Source organism: Eufriesea mexicana, unplaced genomic scaffold (assembly GCF_001483705.2).
Source record: "Eufriesea mexicana isolate 0111107269 unplaced genomic scaffold, ASM148370v2 scaffold2720, whole genome shotgun sequence".
Lineage (NCBI taxonomy): Eukaryota > Metazoa > Arthropoda > Insecta > Hymenoptera > Apidae > Eufriesea > Eufriesea mexicana.
Window position 1 is genome coordinate 278,264 of NW_016910777.1, and position 9,501 is coordinate 287,764.

Below are 9,501 nucleotides of genomic sequence, written 5' to 3' on the forward strand. Positions count from 1 at the left end.
ACACGACGCAACGAGTTTACCGAGTTTACTCCTGTCCCGATATACGTGGAACTCGGACTGCTTCCCAGTTCCTGAGAGCAATTACTCCTGTCTACTATAATTACGCGGCGTTGCACCGGCGTTACAAGGTACTCGTACGTCGCTAGATAAGGTCAGGACACGACGGCCCCTTTTCTCCACCCCTTGTCCGCGGCCTTTCCCGCTCGTCCTTTTGCAGCCTCCTCGTCGACTGTGTATCCCGATCGAGGCACAGGCGAAATTAATCAGCAATAAATAAGGAACCTGTTACACGGATAATAATTTAACGCTGATTTAATTAGTCGGCTTAGCACCGACTTTATCTCTTATCGTTCTCTCGGAGATACAACAGGTTTCCAGCAGTAAGAGCATCGCGGGAAGAATCGAAAATCTCGATCCAACGATTCATGCGCGTAGGGATGATTTGTGGGGATAATTGTTGCGAGCTCGAAGACGTAGCTTTTGTTTTTGCGAAGATTGAAAGGATCGTGTTTATTCAAAAATAGATTACTCGCTGCAATACGATAACTAAACGTTGCGTGATGAACTACCCCGTCAGACTCGGATCCAACATTCACCCCCTCTGACTACACTGACTCTCGCAAAACTGCACTGAAAATTTGTAGAAATGATTCGTGAGAATAATTGTCGGTGTTTGTAAAATTACTGAGACATTTACGTAATCTTGTCAACCTAGTTACAGCGTTTCAATGCATACTGTAATCTATTTCTAATAAACATAGTCTTGCAATCTGTAAAAAGCCGACATCTCGATCTCGCGACTATTACCCCCATAAATCATACCTACATTCGTTTCATCCGAGCAACCCTGCCGAGAATTGTTTCGTTGCACTCGTGTCGAATTTGCAATACGATAACTGGATTTTAAACAAATAATAGATTTGCGGAAAATACAATTTGCTACGAGGGTGGTTGGATTGCAGATTATAGCTTCGATTACTCCATATTCTATTAGGAGTAACGTTTGAACTCGATCTATCTATTTATATCCTCCTATAGCTGCACAGGTAAATATTCTTATTTCTTCGTTCATTATTGAAATCGCTGGAGTTATTAAAATTTATTAAAAAATACAGTGCGTAGAGCAATTAGGCGTTAAACAAAGGACGAGGGTTATGGTTGCCAGGGACTACCCTGACTCTCTCACGGCCATTTTCATTTTGTTATCTGCCGATCTATTAATTTATTTCTTCGCGTAATGTCACGACGCGACCTTCCTCTCGATTCCTACGCACACGTGTCTCCCGGAAACGTATTTCACAGGATTTTGCTACGAGGAAATCGCGGAGGAAGCGGATAATTAAATTCGAACACGGCTGTACTGGTTTCCACGGAGATGTCCTCTAGAAACCATCTCTAGGAACCTTCCCGATGTTCGTTTCAACGATGCAACTCGTGCCGCGTTATTCATGTTCCTCGGATGCTTTCGCTTCGACAGCGAAAGCACCACGCTGTCTCATCCTTCGAGTTTCTCGAAAAGAGAGACTTTGATACAGGATACTTTGTTATGCTTCGATAACATCCTCGTTACACCGAAGTACGTACTCGAGTTTACACCGAAACGTCGATCCGTCGAGATTATGGAATCCTCAGTCTCGAGTTTAGTTTCAATCTGGAAAGAGAAAACTAGGCGACAGAAGGCTAATATTTCCATCAATGTCGCATTCAAAATGTTACCAAAATCTTTTCCTTCCTTCTCTACGAATTACGGTGAAATTTAACAACGCTGAACCCTCTGTGTTCGCAAACTTTTCTTCGATTGTTATATTCTAATAATCGTCAATGATAATAGCAACGGCGATAACGATAATAATTAGCAATTATTAAACCTCGGATTTCCGATTAAAATAAAAGGTTTCGACTAACTAGAATTTGCTTCAGAACTACCGATCCAGTGAAAATGACTGGTCCCAGAATTTTCCTTTTTCCAATTACTAAAAACATATACCTGCTTTTCAAGGAATTACCGTTGGCTCGTATTGGAATAGAGCTGTAATTAATACATTTGCTTATCTTCGTCGTACCACTGAAATTACTATGATCTATGCTCGCTGTGTTTAGATTCCCGTTAACCCTTTGACTGCGGCACATTTTTGGAGAAAACCACCGATAAAGATGGCGCGATGTTCGACAATTGACTGAACAATATTGAAACAATTGCCGATATTCGGATGCCACGTTACATTCCACGTGGAATCGTGGTAAAACAGCAACAGTGTTACAGTAAGAAAAACGTAGAGGGTGTACATTTACATGTCTCGTAATCCAAGGGTTAGGGAACGAAAATTCTACCATTTTCCCAGAACGACGACTGAGACTTGGCCTGTTGAGATCAACAGATACGATGCAACGTACACGGGAGCACTAATTTCGAAAAATTCGCGGAGACAAAGAAAATGCAAAATGGGGTATGCTTTTATTGCCGAGGAGTCGGTCGGTCGAGTGTACCACGTTGAATTTTAGTTCTATACTTAAGAATGCCCAAGGACCGGCCACTCGAAATACACCGATTTATATTTACGATTTTTCGCGAAACGAGAATATGATTTTCATTTTTAACGATTCAAAAACAAATTTGTAAATCGACCACGTAAGCCGGCGGCCGGGGATGGTGAGGAATTCGCGATTTATTCGACATGGTCGCCGGATGTTCCCGAAAGCGGACGTATATGCACGAGCAAAGAAGCATAACCGAGGGCCGTGTTTGGTCATAAGCGGAGACCAGCGATCTTGGCCAGCTCGACAAACGTCCGGCCAAACCAGCGGCCAAACTTTGCACACGATCGCACGGTTCGCCGCGAACCGGTGTAAACACTTTGCACGCAACCTGGTTCCTCTGTGCCCAGTCCGCAATATCCTCTCGAGAGCGTGATCGTGGTCGCATCAAATTGTCTCTGAAAGGATGTGGCGACAATATCCTAACTCGACCCGTTATTAAGGAATATTGGATCAGGTGCGGCCAGTCGTGTCGCCCTCCGCGCGACAACTTCCAGCGCTGAAATGTTCAGCAACTTGGTCATCGCTGAAATTGAAATCTCGCAACAGACCGGGGCAAAGGGACCGTTTCGATTTGCCTCGATTAACGTGCAAACGACGAGTCTCGCTGCTCGTAAGAATCAAGAGCTCGAAAGGGCTGGATTTCGTGACCTGATAGGACTTTTCAAACTGACTAAATCACCGCCATTAAACTATTTTTTTAATTGCGAGTTTTTGCACTTTCGTATTAGCTGTTTGATGTATCACTTTTAACTCGTAACTGCTTATTACCGTACGAACGTTTCTCGTTTTACATCTCGTTTTACATCCCGTTTTAAACTCCCAATTAAATGTTTCACTTCGTATTCAGTTTTATCATTTTGATCGCTTAACTTGGCCATTTTTTTCTTTCTCGGGATTATTTTCCGCTTTTCCGTTCATTGGTCGCTTGATTTGAAGCGTAATACGATAAGGCAGAAGAAGAAAACAAAGATCACGAGGATGGCGAGGAAGAAGAAGAAGAAGACGAAGATGACGAGGATGACAGGAAAGAAGATAAGATGTCCGGGAAGAAGAAGAAGAAGAAGAAGAAGAAGAAGAAGAAGACGATAACGACGAAGAAGAAGAAGAGAACAAGTTCTCGGAGAAGAACGAGGAAAGGACACGGCGGAGGAGGTGTCCGCGTGACGCTGGACGAGGCCGAGAGGCGAATGGAAGGTAAGAATGTATTCGGCGCACCTGCTCGCAGGCTTCGGTTCTGAAAGCGAGACGAGCTGGACCGTGTACGCGAAGAATCTTCCGCCGGCGTGCGGATGACGCTCGCGTCCCGAAGACGAGCCCTCGACGAAAGGCGAAACGAGACGGAGCACGAGGATCGAGAGAGTGGCCGCGGGATGACTGGAAGAAAGAGGGAAAAGGCCGGACGAAGAAAGAGCAAGAAGTGGGCTGGACAGGTGGAGAGGGGCGCAAAAGGCGGATAAAGAGAGGCAGCGGGAGGTCTCGAAATTACCGGAGATGCATCGTTTTGCCAAAGCTCTCTCGGTGACTATACCGATCGATCGAGCACGGTGTACGAGCTGATCGCGCGCGCGAGAGAAAGGGGCGTTTTATCTGGCTGAAAGCGAGCCTTATTGACCTACCGCCAGCCACGTCCGACGTGCCGTGCCTCGGCCTTAAAAGCGCGCTCTCGACCTTTCTGAGGCCGTCCAAGGTGTCTAACACGGAAGAACGAAAATCCTACGGGACATGAGAGCACTACACCGAGTTATCGGTATCGACGGATCGCCCGATCCGACCGGATGCAGAGGAACCCTCCCTCTGTCTAGGCAAGCCTCTGACTAGAGGCGTCGCAATTGTTCCGATATTCGAGTACGTTTCTTCTTTTTGCAAAATATTCTTTCACTCTATTTTAGAATTACACGGTTTCCGTTCAGGGGTCATTCTCGTCTGAATATGTTACAAATTTTCAACGTTTTTGTTAATTTCTTTTTTTTTTACCTAAATGATATGTGCGACGCCACTACTCATTTTCGCGGTTTATTTGACTGTCCTTTGGGAATAGGAGAATTTTTCTTCCTTTCTCTGTCTTTCTTTTCGTTATTTCCATTACCCTTTTCCGCTGTGTTCTTTTTACATTGTACTTTTTCACCGGGTAAAAGGAGAAGCGGGTGTAGTTTGAAATTCGAACCGGATCGAATCGGAAAGTCGAAAAAGCTGAACGGTTCGGAAGGAATCGAACGAACGAGTCAATCATCGAATGATTCCGTTCCAACTGCTCGTTTCTTTTCCAACGATTCAATGCCCGAATCGCGACATAACTCGGTTCGTTTGTATCGAATCGGGTGACACAACGTCTGACGAGGAATGGCCGAATGTTTCTCGAGTTGTACAACGGACACGGTCGGGTAAGAAAAATTCTCTTCCTGCCGGGAAATGGTGGGAATTCGCTTTTATTACGCACAAGAAGTAATTCATTTCTCGGAGCGAACGACGTCTGATTAAATATCGTTGGAGAAAAGTAAATGGATCCGGTACGGCGAGGAGGTTAAAAATATTTCTAGCATTTCGTTAAAAGACATTCGGGTTACCTTTATATTACCTTTAATTTAATCCCGTATATTCTGGTTGGCCGGGTCGTAAAGGAGCGTACCGTGACGACCGACGGGCAAAATAAAATCCTCTCCTTAAAATACAATTTTATCTTTAAAAACCAGCGAAATTACTATACCCAAAGATAGCCAAACTCGACATCGTATCTTACTGCGTTTATACAAAATCGCCGTGATTCATACCATTTTAAGCTGTTTTACAATAGCATTTTAAACGTTGCCCAGTTCCGTACCCCGTCGGAATACAAATAATGCGCTGGTTATAATTTTCTCTCAGGCAGAAGCATAAATTGAACATAATGCTGCCTAATGCTCAGCGAGTTTATCCTCGGCGACTAAATAAGAATTTAGATATTTTAACATTTACGATGCTCCGAAATACTCTACGTCGTCGTGACCACCGACGTCTCTCTGATTTATAGCCCTGTGGGATATACGAATTAACCGAATATTCAAAATTCGAAATTCCGCAAAATGTCTCAACTAAATTACACGCGATTCTCCACGTGCAAGTCGTTCGCGTATCTTCGGTTTCCAGCTAATTTCGGTCTCGATGTCTCCTAAACGTAATATCGGGTTAGGCAAAGTGTGCTGTCGGATTTTTCGAACAAAAATAATGATCTATTAAGTCTATTAAATAAATCGCGTACTAATTGGCTACCATTTTAATACGACGGTCAAAATATTTTCAAGGCGCTCTAATTTTGAAGATCACTCGAAACGATTCGTTTCTTCCGCGATATAGCGCATATAGGAAATCGCGAGACGCGAAACGTAAAGATCGCAGCTCGCGAAAAGCCGATAGGTCCGCGTCTCGTATGCAAATAAACCTTCGTCCGTACACGTCGGATCAACGACCGATCTCGTACGTATCGTATCAGGTGGAGGCTCGATATTGCAATATTACGATCAATCGTTGGCTCCGTTTACACGAATAGCCGAGCCAGTGACTGCGTCCCAATAATCGCCGCATCGATACAGCGCGTAGGTCAAACGCAGTGAACGTAATGGCAAAAAATTAATTAATCGCTGCGTTCACTACGGGTCCTTGGCTTTTTCCTCCTTTTCGACTAGCTCGTCGAGCTTTTTGATCTCTACGAACTCGATAATAGCAATTGACAAACAAAATCCGCGAGATTTCGTCACGCGGCGGAGAGAAAGAGCGGCCAAGCCGATCTCGGGCCATTTTCCCATCTCGCAACCAGTCACGATCAAACTTCGTTCTCGTGCAAAATTTCACGCGAAATTTCACTCGGAATTTCACCCGGGAACCAAGAGAAACACGCGAAATTTTCCACGTTTAAATTCGACAGGACAGCGCTGAAGAACGGCGGATGGTAAAAGAAGACACCGTGAAAGAGGAATACTCGCGACACGTTGTAGCAACTAAATGTCGAAATCTGACGAGAGATTGTTCCCGTTCAGCTGGTATCGTTTGTCCTACTAGACGTGTATGGGGCACATACACCGCATATGATGCAATAACGCTTTATCTCGTGGTAAACCGGGTTTTGACTTTCGAACCGATACACTATCGCACGGTAGTGACGTGCACTTGGTCGGGCAGCGATTTTTCGACGAATCTCGGCTTGAATGGCGGAAACACGCGTCCATGACTCCATTGAAAACCGGATCGGTCGAACGGTGCCAGAATTTCTCGATAAATTACCTTTCCGCGAATCACCTGGACACGTGGAACCATTTAGAAATGGGTACAAAAGGTAGAAACCTGTACGGGAAATCGACGATGCAGAACTTATTCCACAGTTGGGAGAAATATTTATTCGGGAATATTGAATGCAACTGGAGAAATTGCATCGAAAGGTGCAGATACGTTTGACGATGATCAATGGAGTCTGTGCAGCCGATCTATCGTCGATATCGTCCCGTATCAAAGGGAACTCCTTTAAGCATGGTAATTCCGAGTTGTTGCTTTATCAGAGGCAATTTTCTATTTACGTAATCTATGCACTCCGTACAGATATTGAATTCATTTGTGCGACTTATCTTGTTATTACACGCAATAAACTAACAAGAAGACCTACTTGACCTCGGGAAACAATTTCATCGCGTCACTCGGCGATGCCCGCGCACCTACTTTTCATCACGCTCATTTCATTTTTACCCACTACACCGTTTCCTTCCAGTCACTCCAATCTCGCCATTTAATTCGAGTATCGGATGAAATATTCGAAACGCGCATAATCAGCATAGGATATAAATCGTCGTTTTAAATCTATATACCCGTCACTCGGATTAACAGACTAAATATTTGTCTCGGAATTACGAAATTGACTGATTTCGCTCCAGATTTCCGTCTAAATGTACACGCGTATTTCTCATAATAAATTGAACATTTCGTGTTAATTGCGAATATTTCATAGGGTTTCGTATTAGTATTACCGCTCTCGGAAACGTACTGTGCGTCTGTGATTGTTGGACCGTGAATTTCGTGGATAACACGAGAAGTCGCGTTAGCGCAGTATAGTAATTCTACGGAGGTCGTAAAGAAAATAAAGGAGCTGGCAGGAAAAAGAAACCAGGCCCACCGGGAAAACCCTTGGTGTCTTAGAAGTCCTACAACCAGGTCGAGTTAACCAGGTTGGGCCTAGGTGAGAGATGGAGTCGGTGGTCGGTTAAGAAAATAACGTTGACAAATTGTGGGAGTGGAAAGAGCGAAACAGATTTTCCTCGTAATATAGAGAATCGAGTCGAAAGTTTTTCGAAAAATTCGAATTCTTCTATTCGTGAGACAAGGCCATAGAGAAATGTCACGAGCTACCTCACAGACGATAGACCGAGTACCATGGTCTTTTGCATAACATAAAGGGAGTGTTTGGGAAATTTTCCGAAAAATTGATGCGCGTCACGGGATCGTGAAGAAAGGTGACGAGTTTTATTTCGTAAGTAAGAGAAAATAAAATTGGAAAAATAACCGAGTTTATATTATAATAATAATATATTTAATAATAATGTGGCGTGAAAAATATGTTTGGAGAAAATTTACACGCGAAACGAGATACGCGAAGAAACGTGACGAGTTGCTCCGCCATCCCACTCACATCGAAGCACAAAGGAAAGAAGAAAAGAAAAATGTGTCGAGCGTCGTTAGAATTAGCGAGGACTCGAGGATGAGGATTGTCAGCGACCCTTGCCTTTTTTCTCATCTCTTCAATCACATCGATTTATCGCAACCACCGTGTATTAATTACGTTGGAAGTATAATTACGGCCGCGTGATTAGTTTGTAATCGCGAGATTTGACACGAAGAACACGCGACGAGTTAGACTCGTCGTTACAGCACAGAGGGTTAAACACAAGCCAAGTTGACTGACTCTGAGATAAACCAAATTTTCACTGCGAAATTACGTGAAACTGGTTTCACGATAAATATATGGTAAGGTATGAGCGTGGATGCGTTTGATTGGAATATTCATTGATTATAATGAAAGAAGTGAGTCGAGAGCTGTGTGAAAGATTGGTGCAAAGCCAGCAATGAGAAAGTGAGCAAATAAAGGAGAGAAGACGCGTATTAAAAATCGCGAGTCAAAGAGAATCGAGTATCTGTGTGATGGAATTATAATGTAGAATTGTTATATTTATTATCTTGGTATATCTATTATTAAATTAATAATAATAGCGTTGTTCGATAACTGTGCGTTGTACAATTTACTCGCAAATTAGATACTCCGAGTTCCAACTAATTACCATTCCTCGTGAACGTTATTTTTAACACTAGGTTCACGGGCACATCTTGTACACCTATCTCTACGGACACGCGTCAATTCGACTAAAAATACCATCGGATAGATAATCATAGAAAATTTATAATATTTCTGGGGATTATTTTTGCTCGAATCGGAAACGGTTTCCGTAATTTTCCTCGTGAAATTCGAAATACGTGGAAATAACGCTAACCTATCGTTAATAAACAATTACCCAGCGTGTCTAATTTTTCCGCGTTACTACACCGACACGAAGACTCGAAAGTCATTAAGTTAAAAAGGGAACAGCGACCTTGCCCCGAGCGATTCGAATTTTTTCGTGATGCTGCATCTTTTAACAGCCGTTTAACCGGCCGGCGTGACCGATAAAAATGCGTTGTAAAATATGTTATAAATGCGTCTTCGCAGAGACACACGTGCCCTGCGTATTCCGCGTGGGCGTTGGTGTCCATTTAATGTACGAGGCCCGATCTTACAAGCTGTCGTTCACTTCGATCGTGTCCACCGCCGAGACCTAGTCTTCTTCTTGTACAGCTGTCTGTATCGTGCGCGCGAAACGAACCCAGGGGAGAGATATCGGTCGAAATGGAAGCCGAAGGCACGTTTATCGCCGATACGCAGCTTTATTTCACGCGTCGTGTCCTTTTACAGAG